Raw genomic sequence first — 18465 nt, 5'->3', positions numbered from 1 at the left:
AACTTGGACTTGTTTCCAACAGGAGCAAAAGGCCAAAACACCTTCTGCTTGATGAATCACCAAGAACTACCTTATTGTTCTAGGTGTAATTGGTATCCCTGCTAAAAATTCAATCCCAAATTAAATGTCTATGAGGAAGAATTTCACCTGTGGCCCCTAAGGAATTATTTTCAACCTCATTTTTACTATTTTTTGAGTGGGGGCAAAGAAAATGATCAGAATAGATTTTATGGGTTATACTCTAAATGATGGTGATTCTGGCCCTGGCTTACTTCCAAGGTGAATATGATTATTTTCTTCCCTAAAAACAAATAAAATAAAAAACTGATAGGAAGAGTAGACCTCAGGAAACAGGAGACTAAGAAAACATATTAAATATACTCTTAAAATTCAGATATACTTTTTTTTTCCCCCCAAACTCACTTCAAATAGCTGGCTGACTCAAGTTTTCCTGATTCCTATGCTGGGCTATGACTGGATTTTTAAAATGAATTTAGCTAAGGAATAGGTATTTACAATACTGGGGAGTATTCATAAGATTATTATTTTATTTATATTTTCTTCATAGAAATATAAGCAATTTGCAAGTTGAAGGATTTTTGTTTTTACAAAGCATATTGCAAATAGCAACAGATCATCTGAAGCAGTTTTCATAATTTTTTATTTATTCTCAGTCATTTTCTCTCTCTTGTTGGATACTAGCCTATAATGTTATAAAGGTTTTGACCTTCTTTCTGTACATTAGCTGCTAGACTAGAATTACAAGAGAACTTCTCTCATCTGTGGTAGGACCTATACTTGGTAGAGTGGTACATTTAAAGTCAGCAGTCAAATACGGCCAAATGCTACTCTTTCCACTTCTGAGTTACGGAAATGGAAGCCCGGATAGTGACTAAATGGCTTAATCTGGATTAGAAAATCAGTCAATGGACTGAAAGCCATTAGTAGATGACAAGACTCTTGATTCAAAACTCAGTCTTTCCACTAAACCACATTACTTCAGATAATTACAGTGTAAAAACTATTGAGAGGGGAAAACAACTGAGGGAAACAGCAGATGTAACTGAATATTTTGAAAAATTTTAATAAGAGCCTAAAATAAGCCAATACATGATGTACAGAGCAATGGTAAAGGTAAATACATAGGTAAACATAAAAGATAGTATGAATGTATTTTTGTTTGTAACTCTTTTATTCTTGCAACTTATTTAAGAAACAACTGCATAAAGCAACGATTATAAAACTGAGTTGATGGGTATATGATATACAAAGTTGTAACTGTATGTCAATAATAGCACTTGGAGAAGGGAGGAAATAAAGCTATATGGAATAAAATTTTTGTATACTATTGAAATTCAGTTGGTATTAATCCAAACTTGGTTATTTTAAAATTAATTCGTTAACTCTAGGGACTTCCCTGGTGGCCCAGTGGTAAAGAATCTGCCTTACAATGCAAGGGACGTGGGTTCGATCCCTGGTCAGGCGACTAAGATCCCACATGCCGCAGGGCAAATAAGTGCACACGCCACAACTACTGAGCTCGCGTGCCTAAGTTAGGGAGCCCGCGTGCCGCAAACTACAGAGCCCACACGATCTGGAACTGGCACGCCACAACTACAGAGCCTACACTCCCTGGAGCCTGCGTACCACAACTAGAGAGAAGCCCATGTGCCTCAATGAAGATCCCGCATGCCTCAATGAAGATCCTGCATGTCGCAACTAAGACCTGATGCGCCCCCCACAAAAAATAAAAATAAAAAATAATAATAAACAAATCTTTTTTAAAAAAAGATGTTAACTCTAATCCTTAGCATAACCACTAAGAAAAGAACTCAGAAACAATAAAAGGAACAATAAGAAACAATAAGGAACAAAGAAACAATAAAGGAATTGAAATGATATACCAAAAAATAACTACTTAACAAAAAAGAAAGCAGTAATGGAGGAATAAAATAGACATAAAACACACAGAAAACAAATAACAAAATGGCAGATGTAAGAACTATGTTATCAATAATTACCTTAATTGTAAACAGACTAAACACTTCAATCAAAAGGCATAAATCTGCAGAATGGATAAAAAAATGATTCAACTATATGCTGTTTATAAAAGACAAACTGGATTCAAAAACACAAGCTGAAAGGAAAAGAATGCAAAAGTATATACACCATACAGAACAGTACTCAAAAGAGAGCTGGAGTGGCTATACTAATACCAGACAAAATAGATTTTAAGGGAATTCCCTAACAGTCTAGTGGTTAGGACTCTGCACTTCCATTGCCGAGCGCTCGGGTTCGATCCCTGATTGGGGAACTAAGATCCCACAAGCCACATGGCCCAAGAAAAAGTAGAGTTTAAGACAAAAATTGTTACTAGAGGCAAAGAAGGATATATTATAATGATAAATGGATCAGTCTGTTGGGAAGACATAACTATAAATATATATGCACCTAACAACAAAGTCCCAAAATACATGAAGTAAAAACTAATAAAACTGAAGGGAGACATAGATAGTTCAACAATAATAATTGGTGACTTCACTACTCCACTTTCAGTGATGACTAGAACAGCCAAACAGATGATCAGTAAGGAAAGAGAAGACTTGAACAATATTATAAACCAACTAGACCTAAGGGACATTCACCCAACTAAAACAGAATGCACATTCTTCTCAAGTATACATGGAAACATCTCCATGACTTAAAATAAGTACAAAACATGTACACTGAAAACTATAAAATATTACTGAAAGATTAAAGATGAACTAAACAAATGGAAGATATCTCATATTTATAAAATGGGAAACATTATTAAAATGGCAATACTTCCCAAACTGATGTACATACTCAATGTAATCTCTATCAAAATCAGAGCTTGTTTACTTTTAAATTTTATATTTTTTTGGCTGCACCACGCTGCTTGTGGGATCTTAGTTCCCCAACCAGGGATTGAACCCGGGCCCCCTGCAGTGGAAGCTCCAAGTCCTAACCACTGGACCACCAGGGAATTCCCATCAGAGCTTGTTTAGACATGGAAGCAACCTAAACGTCCATCGACAGATGAGTGGATAAAGAAGATGTGGTACATATACACAATGGAATATTACTTAGACATAAAAAAAAATGCCATTTGAAGCAACATGGATGGACCTAGAGATTATCATACTAAGTGAAGTAAGTCAGACAGAAAGACAAGTATCATATGATATTGCTTACATGTGGAATCTAAAAAAATGATACAAACGAACTTATTTATAAAACAGAAATAGAGTCACAGATGTAGAAGACAAACTTATGGCTACCAGGGGAGAAAAGCAGGGAGGGATAAATTGGGAGACTGGGATTGACATATACACACTACTATATATAAAGTAGATAACTAATAAGGACCTACTGAATAGCACAGGGAACTCTACTCAATATTCTGTAATGATCTATATGGGAAAAGAATCTAAAAAAGAGTGGATAGGGACTTCCCTGGTGGTCCAGTGGTTACGACTTCGAGCTCCCAATGCAGGGGGCCTGGGTTTGATCCCTGGTCAGGGAACTAGATCCCACATGCCACAACTAAGAGCCCACATGCTGCAACTAAATGATCCTGCATGCCACAACTAAGTCCCAGAGCAGGCAAATAAATAAATATTTTAAAAAAGTAAACATAAGGGACTTCCCTGGTGGTGCAGTGGTTTAAGAATCCACCTACCAATGCAGGTGACACGGGTTTGATCTCTGGTCCGGGAAGATCCCACATGCCGCGGAGCAACTAAGCCCGTGCGCCACAACTACTGAGCCTGTGCTCTAGAGCCCGCAAGCCACAGCTACTGAGCCTCCGTGCCACAGCGTGCCCCACTACTGGAGCCCGCACCTACAGCCCGTGCTCCGCAACAAGGGAAGCCACCGCAATGAGAGGCCCGCGCAGTGCAACGCAGAGCAGCTCCCACTTGCCGCAACTATAGAAAGCCCACGCACAGCAACAACCACCCAACGCGGCCAAAAAACAATAAAAAAAAAATAAAGATAAATAAATATCTAAAAAAACATTAAAAAAAGTGGATATATGTATAAATGATTTACTTTGCTGTACAGGAGAAACTAATACAACATTGTAAATCAACTATACCCCAATAAAAATTTAAAAAATAAAAGTCAGGGGCTTCCCTGGTGGTGCAGTGGTTGGGAGTCCGCCTGCCGATGCGGGGGACACGGGTTCGTGCCCCAGTCTGGGAGGATACCACGTGCCGCGGAGCGGCTGGGCCCGTGAGCCATGGCCGCTGGGCCTGTGCGTCCGGAGCCTGTGCTCCGCAGCGGGAGAGGCCATAGCAGTGAGAGGCCCGTGTACCACAAAAAAATAAATAAATAAAAAAAATAAAATAAAATAAAAGTCAGACACCAATCTCAAAAAAAAAATTCAGAGCTTCTTTTTTTTTTTTTAACAATTGACAAGCTGACCTTAAAATTCATATGGAAATGCAAACAACCCAGAATAGCCAAAATGATCTTGAAAAAGAACAACATTGAAGACTTCACACTTCATGATTTCAAAACTACAAAGCTACAGTAAGCAACTCAGGGTTGTGCTGGAATAAGGACAGAAATTCAGATCAATGAAACATAATTGAGAGTCCAGATAAACCTTTACACTCATGGTAAGTTGATTTTCAACAAAGGTGCCAAGGTGAGTCATGGGGAAATAAGTCTTTTCAACAAATAGTGCTGAGACAATTGGATATTCATGTGCAAATAAGAATAAAGTTGGACTCCCACCTCACAACATATACAAAAATTAATTTAGAATAAATCATAAACCTAAATGTAAGAGCTTAAATTATAAAACTTTTAGAAGAAAACATAAATGTAAATATCCACGATCTTGAATTAAGCAATGGTTTCTTAGATTCTGAAAGCACACGTGACAAAAGAAAAAAATAGATAAATTGGACTTCATAAAAATTTTAAACTTTTGTACTTCACAAAACACCATCCAGAAACTGAGGGACTTCCCTGGTGGGGTAGTGGTTAAGAATCCGCCTGCCAATGCAGGGGACATGGGTTTGAGCCCTGGTCCAGGAAGATCCCATATGCCGCAGAGCAACTCAGCCTGTGCACCACAACTGCTGAGCCTGTTCTCTGGAGCCCGAGAGCCACAACTACTGAGCCCACGCCCCACAACTACTGAAGCCCACGTGCCTAGAGCCCGTGCTCCACAACAAGAGAAGACCCTGCAATGAGAAGCCTGTGCACCGCAATGAAGAGAAGCCCCCACTTGACACAACTAGAGAAAGCCTGCGCGCAGCAACGAAGACCCAATGCAACCAAAAATAAATAAATTAATAATAATAAAAAAATCGGGCTTCCCTGGTGGCGCAGTGGTTGGGAGTCCACCTGCTGATGTAGGGGACACGGGTTTGTGCCCCGGTCCGGGAGGATCCCGCGTGCCGTGGAGCGGCTGGGCCCGTGAGCCATGGCCGCTGGGCCTGCGCGTCCGGAGCCTGTGCTCCGCGGCGGGAGGGGCCCCAACGGTGAGAGGCCCGCGTACCGCAAAAAAAATAAAATAACTGAAAAGGTGGGACTTCCCTGGTGGCGCAGTGGTTAAGAATCTGCCTGCCAATGCAAGGGACACGGGTTCGGTACAACTACTGGGCCCAAGAGCCACAACTACTGAAACCCATGTGCCTCGACCCCCTGCTCCGCGACAGGAGAAGCCACCGCAATGAGAAGCCTGCGCACAGAAACGAAGAGTAGCCTCTGCTCGCTGCAACTAGGGAAAGCCCACACGCAGCAATGAAGACCCAACGCAGCCAAAAACATAAAAGAAACTGAAAAGGCAACACACAGGATTGGAGACTATATTTGCAAATTATATCTCTGACAAGGGACTTATATCCAGAATATTTAAAGAACTCATAACTCAACAATGAAAAAGCGAATAACCCAATCTTAAAATGCATGAAGAATCTGAACAGATTTTTTTTCCAAAGAAGGCATATGAAGAGCCAATAAGCACATAAAAAATGCTCAACATCATTAGTCATTAGGAAAATGCACATAAAAATCAAATGAGATACTACTTCACACTCACTAGGATGGCTATTATTAAAAAAGACACTTTTGGCTGGAACTGCCATCTTCCAGTCATTCACCAAAATGACGAACACAAATGGAAAGAAGAGAAGCACCTTCTATATGTTCTCTAGGCCTTTTCGAAAACATGTTGTTGTTCCTTTGGCCACATACATGCAAACCTACAAAGAAGGTGATATTGTAAACCTCAAGGGAATGGGCACTATTCAAAGAGGAATGCCCCACAAATGTTACCAAGGCAAAACTGGAAGAGTCTACTATATTACCCAGCATGCTGTTGGCATTTTTGTAAACAAACGAGTTAAGGGCAAGAATCTTGCCAAGAGAATTAACGTATATACTGAATGTATTAAACATTCTTAAGAGCCAAGATAGCTTCCTGACACATGTGAAGGAAAATAATCAGAAAAAGAAGGAAGCCAAAAACAGTGGTACTTGGATTCAACTAAAGCACCAGCCTATTTCACCCAGAGAAGCAAACTTTGTAAAAACCAATGGAAAGGAGCCTGAACTGCTGAAACCCATTCCCTATGATTTCACGGCATGAAAGGTATAAAAAAAAATAAAAGGCCTTGGGACTGTTACAAAAACCACTGAACTGTACACTTTGAAAGCATTAATTGTATATGAATTATATTTCCATAAAGCTACTATTAAAAGTATATATATACACATATTTAATGTACACACATGTGTATATACAAAGTTTATATATTTAAATATATACATATGTGTATATATGATATATATCATGCACACATCAGAAAATTGAATATAAAACTAAAGAAAGTGAATAATAAAAAAATCTTGAAATCATCTAATGATGATTTTCAAAGAAAAGCTAGTAGAGATATCATTTCCATGAAAGCTTGGTGGTTAATTTCCTTGGTCAAGAAGCTGCCTGCCTTAATCTCTAGATTACCTCAGCATATGCACATTCTCACATTAATAATACATATATACAGTCTGCAGGTATTATCAAGCCATTGGCATTTACCTAGTAAATCAAACATATTTCCTGGGCTCCAAGTTTATATTAAATTCTGATTTACCTTCCAAGGTGTTTTAGACAAGGATTCAGATAAGCTTTGGCAAATGACCTCGAGGAAAGTAATTTTGGTTTTGAATGACCTAGATGGATTTTTCTGCTAAGGAGCTTTACTTGAATAACTGCTCACCTTTTTAACTCATCTGCTATGGCAGACACACTGATCCCTGAAAGTATAAGTTTAATCCTTAAGGCTGAAGGAAAGCAGCTAGTTTTCTTAGCTCAGATAATCAAAGTCTGGCCCTCAGGCTTCTTTAGTTAGCTGATAAAAAGGATAAAAAGGACTCCTTGAATAACACATGAGCTGCGATGGTGTTGGATAGATGAATTTTGGACTCTGGTGATGTAAGAAGTACAAGAAAAGGGCTTAAGACTTGTTTACTGTCATTAATTTCATATTATTTAATATGATCACAATATATAATGTGTATGATTTTGTGTATGTATATATTTCTATATAGGAAAAAAGGTCATGGAAATGTTATCAAAATGTTAATAATAATGACCTCAAGGTGGTAGGTGATTATTATTGTTTTTTCTTTTTATTCTATTGGACTTCCCAAATTTTACACTGTATATATGTATTACATTAAAAAAATGTTTTTAATTGCAAAAGTGATTGTAAAAGAAATTCAAACACTAAAAAGAAATATAAAATAAAAATCGAAGTGCTCTCCCTTATTCCCTTTTTTCTGATTCACTTTTCAGAGGAAACCATTTAATAGTTTGAGGTATCATTCATTCATTCATTTAGGTCGCACTGCGCAGCATGCCAGATCTTAGTTCCCCAGCCAGGAATCAAAACCTTGGCCCCCTGCAGATTCTTAACCAGTGGACCACCAGAGAAGTCCCTCTTCCATTATGTTTATTCATATTATATATAGAATTTTAAAATGGGATCTTAATGTTTATGATTCTGTAACTTTCTATTCTAATTTTAAATATCTTTCATTTTTCTAAGTCAATCTCCTTTTAAACATCTGCACAGGTTAAATGAATCTGTGCAGATTTGTTCACTTTGCTATTGATGGGACACGTAGGCAGTTTCCAATATTCAGTAAGTATAAAAATGCTGCAGTAAATATCCTGGTGTATTTATTTTTCTGCACTCGTGCTATAATTTCTATATGCTTAATGCCTCAAGGTGTATTTCTTTTTATCATGGTGTGTGTGTGTTGGGGGGTTCATTTGGCCCAGTGAGAGAGAGAGAGCTTCTGCAGCCAGGCTTTCTGGATTCAAAATCCACCTTTGTTGTTTACCAGCTGTGTGATCTTACAGATTACTTAACTTTTATAGGCCTTCATTTCCCCATCTGTAAAATGGAGAAAATAACATTATCTCCCTTGTAGGGTTGTGAGGAGGATTAAATGAGTTAGTAATTACAAAGCACTTAAAAGGGTGCCTACACATAGTAAGCTCTGTATAAGTGTTTGTAAGTTAATTTTAAAAATATCTGTTCCTTTCATTATCCCCTATAATGTTACCTCTTTAATTTATTATATAACAAAAACATAAGAATAAACTTACTTGAACTATATTGAGTTTTAAAAAGCTTAAGTAAATAACTATAGCGCTCTCTCCATAGATAAAAGGTTAAATGATGCTGTAACTTAAAATTAAGAAACATTTCCATAAGATTATCTCAAAATGTCAGTATTGCTTCCTTTATCCTCTTGGACCTCCCATATATTTTTAAAAAATCATTTTTTCAAATACACACAAAACTACAGACACTAGTATAATGAACCCCCATGTACTTATTACCCAGATTCAATAGTTATCCCCAGTGCATGGCCAATTATGTTTCATCTGTACTCTACCCACTATCCCCTCAAACTATTTTGTAGCAAATCCTAGTCATCATATCATTTTATCTGTAAATATTTTAGTATGCTTCTCTAAGCAATAAGGACCCTTTTTTTTTTTTTGGTAATATAACCATTATATCATTATCACACATTAAAAACAATTAACAATAATCCCTTAATAGCAAATATATAGGAGAAACTTCAAATTTATACAATTATTATATGTTTTTCCCCAATACACTTTTTAAAATATCTAATAAGAAAATATAATTCATTTTTTATTTATTTATTTTATTTATTTTTTTTTTTCCTTTTTTTTTTGGGTACGCGGGCCTCTCACTGTTGTGGCCTCTCCCGTCGCGGAGCACAGGCTCCGGACGCGCAGGCTCAGCGGCCATGGCTCACGGGCTCAGCCGCTCTGCGGCACATGGGATCCTCCCGGACCAGGGCACAAACCTGCGTCCCCTGCATCGGCAGGCGGACTCCCAACCACTGCGCCACCAGGGAAGCCCCCTATAATTCTTTTTTAAAAAATTAATTAATTTTTTTTGGCTGTTTTGTGTATTCGTTGCTGTGTGTGGGCTTTCTCTAGTTGTGGTGAGCGGGGGCTACTCTTCGTTGCACTGCACGGGCTTCTTATTGCAGTGGCTTCTCTTGTTGCAGAGCATGAGCTCTAGGCACGTGGGTTTCAGTAGTTGTGGCGCACAGGCTCAGCAGTTGTGGTATGTGGGCTCTAGAGTGCAGGCTCAGTAGTTGTGGCTCAAGCGCTTAATCACTCTGAGGCATATGGGATCTTCCTGGACTAGGGATCGAACCCATGTTCCATGCAGTGGCAGGAGGATTCTTAACCACTGCGCCACCAGGGAAGTCCCAGAAAATAGACTTCTTTACAGAACTTAGGTTCTTGAAAGTCTTCTATTGAATGAATTTTCATAAATCAGATCGTACTTTTCCTTTAACTAAGTTATAAAGTACTTATTACGCACCTGAGCATGCTAATGAAGAGTAACAACCTTTTTTTTTTAGCCTTGGAGAAAGAACACTAACTAGGAACATAACACACAACTTTTACAACTATTATTTGTTTTCTGTCTTCATTACCAAGGGACATATGATGGATAGAGTGAATCTTGTAAAAAATTGTCAAAATTTTAGAATATATTTATAAATATATCATTTTTGAAATCTTTAGAAAAGAAGAATGATTCCTAGAAGACAGCAATACTAAGAATTAGTCATCTCAAGCTAAACTTACTATCTTATTTTTTTAACTTTCAATTTTGAAATAAATTGAAAAAATTAAAAAAAAAATTTTTGCAAAAAAATAATTGCAAAAAAAAATAAAAAGACTTCCTATATATATCCTTTACCCAACTTCCCCAAATGTTATTATTGGGATGTCATAGTTGAAATAAGTGGATTTCAAGAAGGCAGTTGACAACATTTCCTTTAAAATCTTGGATACAAATATGTTCATTCTGTACTACAAGACTCAATTTTGTTTTTCATTTTCTTAGTATTGTCACTTTTTTAAAAAAAAGTATGTTAAAATTCTTATTGCTAAGAAGGATGTAAGTGGGTCAGGTGATAAATACTGTTAGGTAAAGTCATAGTTACCTGAACAACTACATCAAGAGAATGTTACTTAATGCATAAAAAACTGCTTGGTGAAAGGTTTGTGACACACCAGTGCCTTTGTTTGGCCAAGTTCTGTCGCACCTTTATCTAATCAACTACTAACAAAGAATTTGGAAGGATGGCTGATACATTTCATTACCCAAATGGGATTCAAAGAGATTGCCACAGGATGCAGCACTGATGCAGAATCAACAAGGCGAAATTTAATAAGTCTAAACATTAAGGACAAAAATATTAACCGCTAAATTAAAAGACTGAAGAAAAGCTGGCTTGGCAGTTCAGGTAGCAAGAAGTAAGGGCTTTAGTTTACTGCAGACTCTGTATGAGCCAAAAGAGTGATGTGACTACCACCCTCCCAACCCAATTCAACAGAAGACTACTCCTCTGTCCTGGTCTGACCACCTTTAAAGCACAGTTTTAGACTTAGGAATAAGTTAAAGAATTTCAGGAGAAACTGGACCATGACCAAGGAGGGTAAAGCTGTTGAAGGAACTAGGCTTACTTTGCCTGGAGAAAAAGGATGTGGAATCATGACTGCTGTCTTTAATTGTGGTGACCTGTCCCATGGAAGAGGGAGCAAACCTAGCATGCCATATTAGAGAGCACAACTAATAATGTAATTAATATTAATAGCTGGCACTTTTGAGTGGTAGGCATTTACATGCATTATCTTGTTTATATATTTATTCTATGAGGGGTTAGTTTCTATTATTATCTTAGGCTTAGAGATTAGGAAAACAAAACTCAGAGAGGCCAAGGCAACATAGTACATCAAAGTAGCTAATGTCCATAATGAATTAATACTTGTAATATATTTAGAAGAGTGTTAGGACATGATAAGCGCCTAAGAAAATCTAGCAGCAATAATAATAATGATAGTGTCATAATTATATTTAAATATGATTATTATTGTATTGACTTAGGTCAGTGGTTCTCAGCCTTGGCTACACATTAGAATGACTTTAAAAAATACTGATGTCCGAGGACTTCCTTGGTGGTCCAGTGGATAAGACTCCGTGCTCCCAATGCAGGGGGCCTGGGTTTGATTCCTGGTGAGGGAACTAGATCCCGCATACATGCCGTAACTAATATGTCTGCATGCTGCAACAAAGATCCCACAAGCCGCAACTAAGACCCAGTGCAGCCAAAATAAATAAATAAATAAATATTTTTAAAAAAATACTGATGTCCGGATCCTACCTTCAGAGACCCTGACTGAAGGGGTCTGAGATATGACCTGATCGTCTGACATTTTAAAAGTTCCCCAGGTGAAGAAAACTTTCACAAAGACACATCTGATAAAGACTACTATCAGAATATACAAAGAACACTTACAGTTCAACAAGAAAATGAACAATATGCTTAAAAAATGGGCAACAGATCTGAACAGACACCTCATCAAAGAAGATATACAGGTAGCAAATAAGTATATGAAAAGATGCTCCACATCACATGCCATTAGGGAATTGAAAATTAAAACAATAATATGATACCACTACACACCTATTAGAATGGGCAAAATCCAAAACACTGACAATAGCAAATGCTGACGAGAATGTTGGGCAACAGGAACTCTCATTCACTGCTTATGGAAATCAAAATGGGGGGGAATTCCCTGGAGGTCCAGTGGTTAGGACTTGGCGCTCTTGATCCCTGGTCAGGGAACTAAGATCCCACAAGCTATGCAGCTCAGCAAAAAAAAAAAGAAAGAAATGCAAAATGGTATAGCTACTTTGGAAGACAGTTTGGCAGTTTCTTACAAAAGTAAACACATTCTTGGGCTTCCCTGGTGGCGCAGTGGTTGAGAGTCCGCCTGCCGATGCAGGGGACATGGGTTCATGCCCCAGTCTGGGAAGATCCCACATGCCGCGGAGCAGCTAGTCCCGTGAGCCATGGCCGCTGAGCCTGCGCGTCCGGAGCCTGTGCTCCGCAATGGGAGAGGCCACAACAGTGAGGGGCCCGCGTACCGAAAAATAAATAAATACATAAATAAAATAAAAAGTAAACATATTCTTGTGGGAGGGAGGGAGAATTAGATGAAGGTAGTCAAAAGGTACAAACTTCCAGTTACAAGAAAAATATGTACTAGGGATGTCATTTATGACATGATAACAATAATTAACACTGCTGAACGTTACAAATGAAAGTTGTTAACAGAGTAAATCCTAAGAGTTCTCATCACAAGGAAAAAATAATTTTTTAATCTATTTCTTTAATGTGGTATCTATATGAGATGATGGATGATCACTAAACCTACTGTGGTAATCATTTCATGACATATGTGAGTCAAATAATTATGTTGTATACATCTTAAGCTTATACAGTGCGGTATGTCAATTATATCTCAGTAAAACTGGAAGGAAAAAAAACAAAGAAACATATTCTTACCATACAATCCAGAAATTACGGTCCTTAGAAGTCATCCAAATGAGTTGAAAACTTATGTCCATGTAAAAATTTGCACCTGGATGTTTACAGAAGCTTATTTTTATTGCCAAAACTTGGAAGCATCCAAGATGTCCTTCAGTAGGTAGATGGATAAACTTTGGTACATCCGGACAACAGAATATTATTCAGCCCTAAAAAGAAATGAGCTATTAAGCCATGAAAAGTCATGAAAGAACATTAAATGCATATTACTAAGTGAAAGAAACCGACATGAAAAGGCTATATACTATATGATTTCAACTATATAACATTCTGGATAAGGTAAAATAACAGACAAGGTAAAAAGATTAGTGGTTGCTAGGAGCTAGGGGTGAATGGGATGAATACATAGAGCACAGGTGATTTTTAGGCCTATGAAACTATTCTATAATGATGGATATGTGTGATGATATATTTGTCAAAATCCATAGACTATACAACACCAAAAGTGAACTCTAATGTGAACTATGGACTTTGAGTGATAATGATGTGTCAACCTAGGTTCGTTAATTGTAACAAATGTACTATCCTGTGGGGGATTTTGACAGTTGTGCATGTATAGGGGCAGGAGGTGTATGGGAATTCTCTGTATTTTCGACTCAACTTTACTGCGAACCTAAACTGCTCTAAAAAAATAGTCTATTAAAAAAAAAAGTGCCCCAAGTGACTCTAATGTGCAGCTAAGGTTGAAAATTACGGGTCTAGGTTCTTTGCACACGCAATCTCCTTCAACTCTTCTAATGTTCATCTAATTATGTAGCTGTTGTCATCCTTTTTTACATATGAGGAAACTGAGGTTTGGAGGGATCAAATAATTTATCCAAGTTCACCCAGGTAGTAAAATGGGAACAGGGTTTCAGATATTGGTCGGCCAGCTTCTACCACACCACTTTTTAATAATTGGAGCTAATAGATCAGGGTAAAATGCATTGCCTCATGAAATAATCATTTCCCAACACTGGAAATATCATAGAAAAGGCTGGATAACAAGTCAGGGATGGCACAAATTACTACATTTTTTTTTTCAGTAAGAGGGAAGACAGAGTAGGTTATCTTTAACATTCCTTCGGACTCTTAAGGGCCCGAAGAGTTGAAGGCCTGAGTTTCAGAACGAGACCGGTCCCTGAGGAGCTATGAAACCCTGAGCAAGTCACCTAACTTCTCTGAGCTTTTCCTCTTATATAAAGATAATACCAAAAAAAAAAAATAATAATAATACCTACGCTGTTAGATCATTTTTATATATATAATAAAATTATATATGAGGATTAAATAATAATATATGTAAAAGTCTCTTGCTAACTGTAAAGCTTCATAGAAATCAATTTTAACTTTAAGGTGTTTAATCATCCTAAAACCTGGTTTGCATTACAGCACTCCTTTGTTTAAAATGTCCAAAAGCTCCCCATCACCCAAAGAACAACACTGTTCACCCAATGTTCAGACTCCTTAGCACAAGACCCTTAGCTAATTGATTCCAATTAACCTCAATGTTCTCTTCCAGCCACTACCTCCACCCTAGGTTCCAGCCAAATTAATTTCCTACTCTTCCAAAATGACAGATTACATTCTTTCATATTCAGAGCCTCTCAGAAATTGAGGAAAGCCACAGACATCCCCATTTCCAGTTAAAAGTTCAAGAAATGCCCAGACATTTTTTGTAGTGTATTTGAAATGTTTACAGCTAACAATGCTTTCGATACATAAAAAACTTAGTGTCATATAATTGTGTTATTCATAAGATTTATTTTAAAAATTACTTCATTGTAACGCCAATCAGTGGGATAAGAGTTTAAATTTGAATGAACATCTTCCTTTTTGATCTTGTTGAACGGTTCCAGCTGTGTATATACTGAAGATCCTTCATGAAAGTGGGGCCTATACCAAAAGGCAGCCTGTTCCCTCTCCTCCCCCAAGAGGAGTCCTCTCCACATCGCTATGCCTCTCCACGTGGTCTTCGTAATGTTTGGCCAGCTCCAAACATGGTTCACACATTATTTTTGAAGCCTTCCAAGATATCATTACCTCCTTGATGGTCCCAGTGTACCTGACAATATTATGTAATAAGTATGATCATGGAGCCAGACACAGTGGATGTGAATACATCTACCTTCCTCTAGACTTTTATAGTTTATTGAAGATGAGGTCTGTGACTTACTCACTGTACCTTACACTGCCTGGCACATAGCAATTCTTAAAGTTCATTATTCTTAGATTTTGACATCAAGGTGAAATATTAACATGTAAATATATCCTGGTTTCTTGGGACATATATTCAAGCACGGTCAGTTGCCTTCATCTGGGTCTCCTGTTTTCTGCAGGGCTTTATTCCTTTCCTTTAATGCTCTTTTTCCGGGATCTCATTTCAATTAAAAAATGATTCAATAATAAAATCACAAAAAAGGTCAGCATTTTTGGGTAAGGTTTCTTTAAAGTATACTACAGCCATTAATTTTCCAGGTAGGAAGTGGGTGGTATAAATAGAGATGGTGAGGGAATAAAGGAAACTATACCTTTATATAATTATTTAAATTCTGAACTATTTTTTAAAAAAGTATTTTAAAGATTTCTTCTCCATTCTTATTGCCAAAAGCTAGGCCCTTTCTCTCTCCACTACTGTAGGATTTTAGCAATCTCCCAGTTAATCTCCTTGTCTAGGTAGCTCCTTTTAGCCATTCTGGACACTCTTGCCCTATACATCTCTGTAAGACTTTTATAATTTTTCCAGTCAATGTTCTAGTCCAGAACTTGTTAGCTTCCTCAGCCTAAATTCTGCATCCCACACATTTAAGTCCCAGCTTACTTTAGCTCCTATCTTCTATATCATTGCTTAATGCTGGTTTTTGCTTGGGGCACAGGTCCTCTTTCCTTTGTTTCAGAACAGATCAGGCTTTGCCTGTATTCTTACTCCTCCCTTGAAGTGTTCACATTCTACCCATTCTTCAAGTCCAAAAGGAATGCCACTTCCTCCTTGAAGATTTTCCTGGCAGCTCCAAGTCACATTCATAGCTCACAAATAATTATTCTCATGTGCTGTACTTGGAACAAGATAGTGGAATCCTCCACTCTTTTCTCTTAATTTGACCTATTAACAGGAGACCTGGGAACACTTACCTGCTACAATGGGACATGTACCTATAGATATCTGAGGTGCAAATCTGTAATTTCCAAAATACTAGTTCTTCAAGCATATGTAGCAGCTTCTCTGATTGCTTAAAGGAACACGACTCAAATACTATCATGTAAGACTCATTTTCGTTTAAAATATGAAAAAGTGATAGTACGGTGGGTGTACGGGGCATGGGTTTACTTATCTCACAAACCAATGGATTCATTTCTTGATTTAAAAAAAAGCTATATTCACATTTCCAATTAATTACATCCTAAATGTCTCCAAGCCCGTCCCATAAGCAGGCATATTTTGTTTTCAACGCGTGTGAAATAAAACGTTTGAAGGTAATAATAATGGACATATTGGAGACTACAACGCAGAGAAAGAACTCAAAAGCACACTCGAGGAGCTGCTTCTACTGGGGACGCCACTGGGCCTGATTCACGCTTTTGGGAGCCGCAGTGCTCTCTCTCATCTGTACAATAGAGAGGATACTCGACAATATTTACCTCCCAGGGTGGTGGTGAAAGTTTTCCTTTCTGGTGAACTGCCGGGCGGTTTGCCTACCGAATGGAGGCGCTTTTCTTCCCCCGACGCACTTCCGTGCGCGAGGAGGGATGACCAGCCGAGAGGAGGGGAAGCTCGTGGCGAAGGTCGCCTGGGCCGCAGCTTTGACGGGCGGCGTCGGGGCCTTCAGCTGGAGCACGTCAAATGTGTACACACCGTGCAAAACACGCTGAGCGTGCGTGCACCCGTGTGCGCGGGGTGCTGGGAGTGCGCTCGGATTGACAGCAAAGCGTGAAGGCGCAGGGCGTACGACAGAAAAGCGACAGCCGACGAGGCCGAAGGAGTCCGAGGCCCCGGTAGCGGCGACGACGCGTCCGGTCGCCCGGCGCCCCGGCTAGGCGCCCCAGCGCTGTGGGCCGACTGGTCTCCGCAGCGCCCCACGTGGCGGCCGGCAGGGTCGAGCGGGGAAAGCATATTTGCTCCGCCTCCGCCGCGCACGGTTGCCCTCCGCAGTTTCCCCGCCCGGCTCTCACCCGACCCTCCACCCATCCCCCTCCCGGATCGCGATGGACGCTGCATCCCCCAGCCGCCGCCGCCGGCAGCACCACGCGGGGCTCTGAGCAGCTGCAGCAGGGCCTGAGGAGACGCGTGCCGAAGACGGGACGTGAGCTGGCGGCCGCCGGTCTGGGGAACCTCTCGCTTCCCTGTCACCAGGTCCTGGCGGAGGAAGGGGAGGGACGAGACGCGGCTTTTCCTGTGCCGCCTGCCCGGCTCGACCTGCGCGGCCTGCAGCTTCCTGGGAACTCGAGGGCCGCGGCCGGGCCTTGCTCTGCCCGCGGCCTGCTTGGAGCTGGACCGGGGCGGTTTGGGACGACAGGCCCGGGTAAGAGCTTGAGGGAAGGGGAGGCGGGAGCGCCTTGGGCGGTCGGAAAGGCCAGGCGTGGTGCAGGCATCTGGGATGCACGGCCGCGGGCCGGGAGCGAGACCCCGGACCCTGGTGAGGTCGGCGGGGCTGCCGCCGACTCACCCGCTTAGCCCCTTTGTTCCTCTCCTCCGGCCCTGCCCGCGTAGGGACCCGGCTTCTCCGAGCTGGAGCTCATGGCTGGCCCCCCTTGTCCTTGAGAAGGGTTCGCCGCCCGGCGGGGCCAGGGACGTCCCGCCGGGCCTCGGAGTTAACGGGCGCCGCTCCCGGGAGACCCATCGCCCTGCCCGCTCCGGCGGCCTCCTCTCAGGCAGAGAGGCTTGCTGCTCCTCCTCCCAAACTTCCCCTCCTCCTCGACACAGGTACCTAACTTAGCCGGGTTTGGTGCCGGAAAACCAGAGCGCGGTGCCTGCGCCGCCCGGTGCGGAGTCGGCTGGGCCCGGAGTGTTGGGTCATCCCTGCAGATCGCCGCCTTTGGGTGCCCAGCGGGACCTGCCGCTGGATTTATACACCTGCAGCTGGGTTACGTGGGACCCAAAGCTGTCCTTCCGTCAGGGCGCTTACGAGCTTTTGTAATGCTTATTGGGGCTGCTTCTCCGATGTTGTTGCTGCTGTCGTTGTTGTTTTTAACTAACTGCCCCATTCTGTGGGGCTGGGGAAGGAGGACCGTAGATTGGCCTATGTTCTGATCCGTAACGTGTTAGTCCATTGCACTTACTTTTAGCATCTCTTTTTAAACTTTTAAGAACAGTTGTCAAGACTGCCAAAATTCCTAATCAAGTCTTTATTCATAGATAGATCTTGTATCTAATTATCATTTGTATTTGGACATCTTAAGAAGAGCAGTAAATAAATTGAGAAGTCAGTAGAATTTATGAAATTGGAGGTAATTTTAAAGTAGAAACTTAATTGGGGGGGGAAT

General features: G+C 40.3%; 1 protein-coding gene and 1 pseudogene across 3 annotated transcripts in view; both read left to right on the top strand.

Annotated features, from left to right (window-relative positions):
- The first annotated feature begins 6141 nt into the window (after positions 1-6141).
- On the top strand, positions 6142-6650 carry LOC114905139 (annotated as a pseudogene).
- Positions 6651-17256: 10606 nt separating this feature from the next.
- HECTD1 (HECT domain E3 ubiquitin protein ligase 1) overlaps positions 17257-18465 on the top strand; it is a 90289-nt gene continuing 89080 nt past the window's right edge. For all 3 annotated transcript variants that reach the window (XM_029239649.1, XM_029239648.1, XM_029239647.1), the window contains exon 1: positions 17257-17504. The gene's annotated coding sequence lies outside the window, so the exon portion shown is untranslated. The remainder of the gene's footprint in view (positions 17505-18465) is intronic.

The sequence above is a fragment of the Monodon monoceros genome, unplaced genomic scaffold (genome assembly GCF_005190385.1).
Source record: "Monodon monoceros isolate NGI ecotype Baffin Bay Population unplaced genomic scaffold, NGI_Narwhal_1 Super_Scaffold_21, whole genome shotgun sequence".
Classification (NCBI taxonomy): domain Eukaryota; kingdom Metazoa; phylum Chordata; class Mammalia; order Artiodactyla; family Monodontidae; genus Monodon; species Monodon monoceros.
The sequence above is the reverse complement of the archived record's forward strand: the minus strand, read 5'-3'. Positions and strand labels throughout refer to the sequence as shown.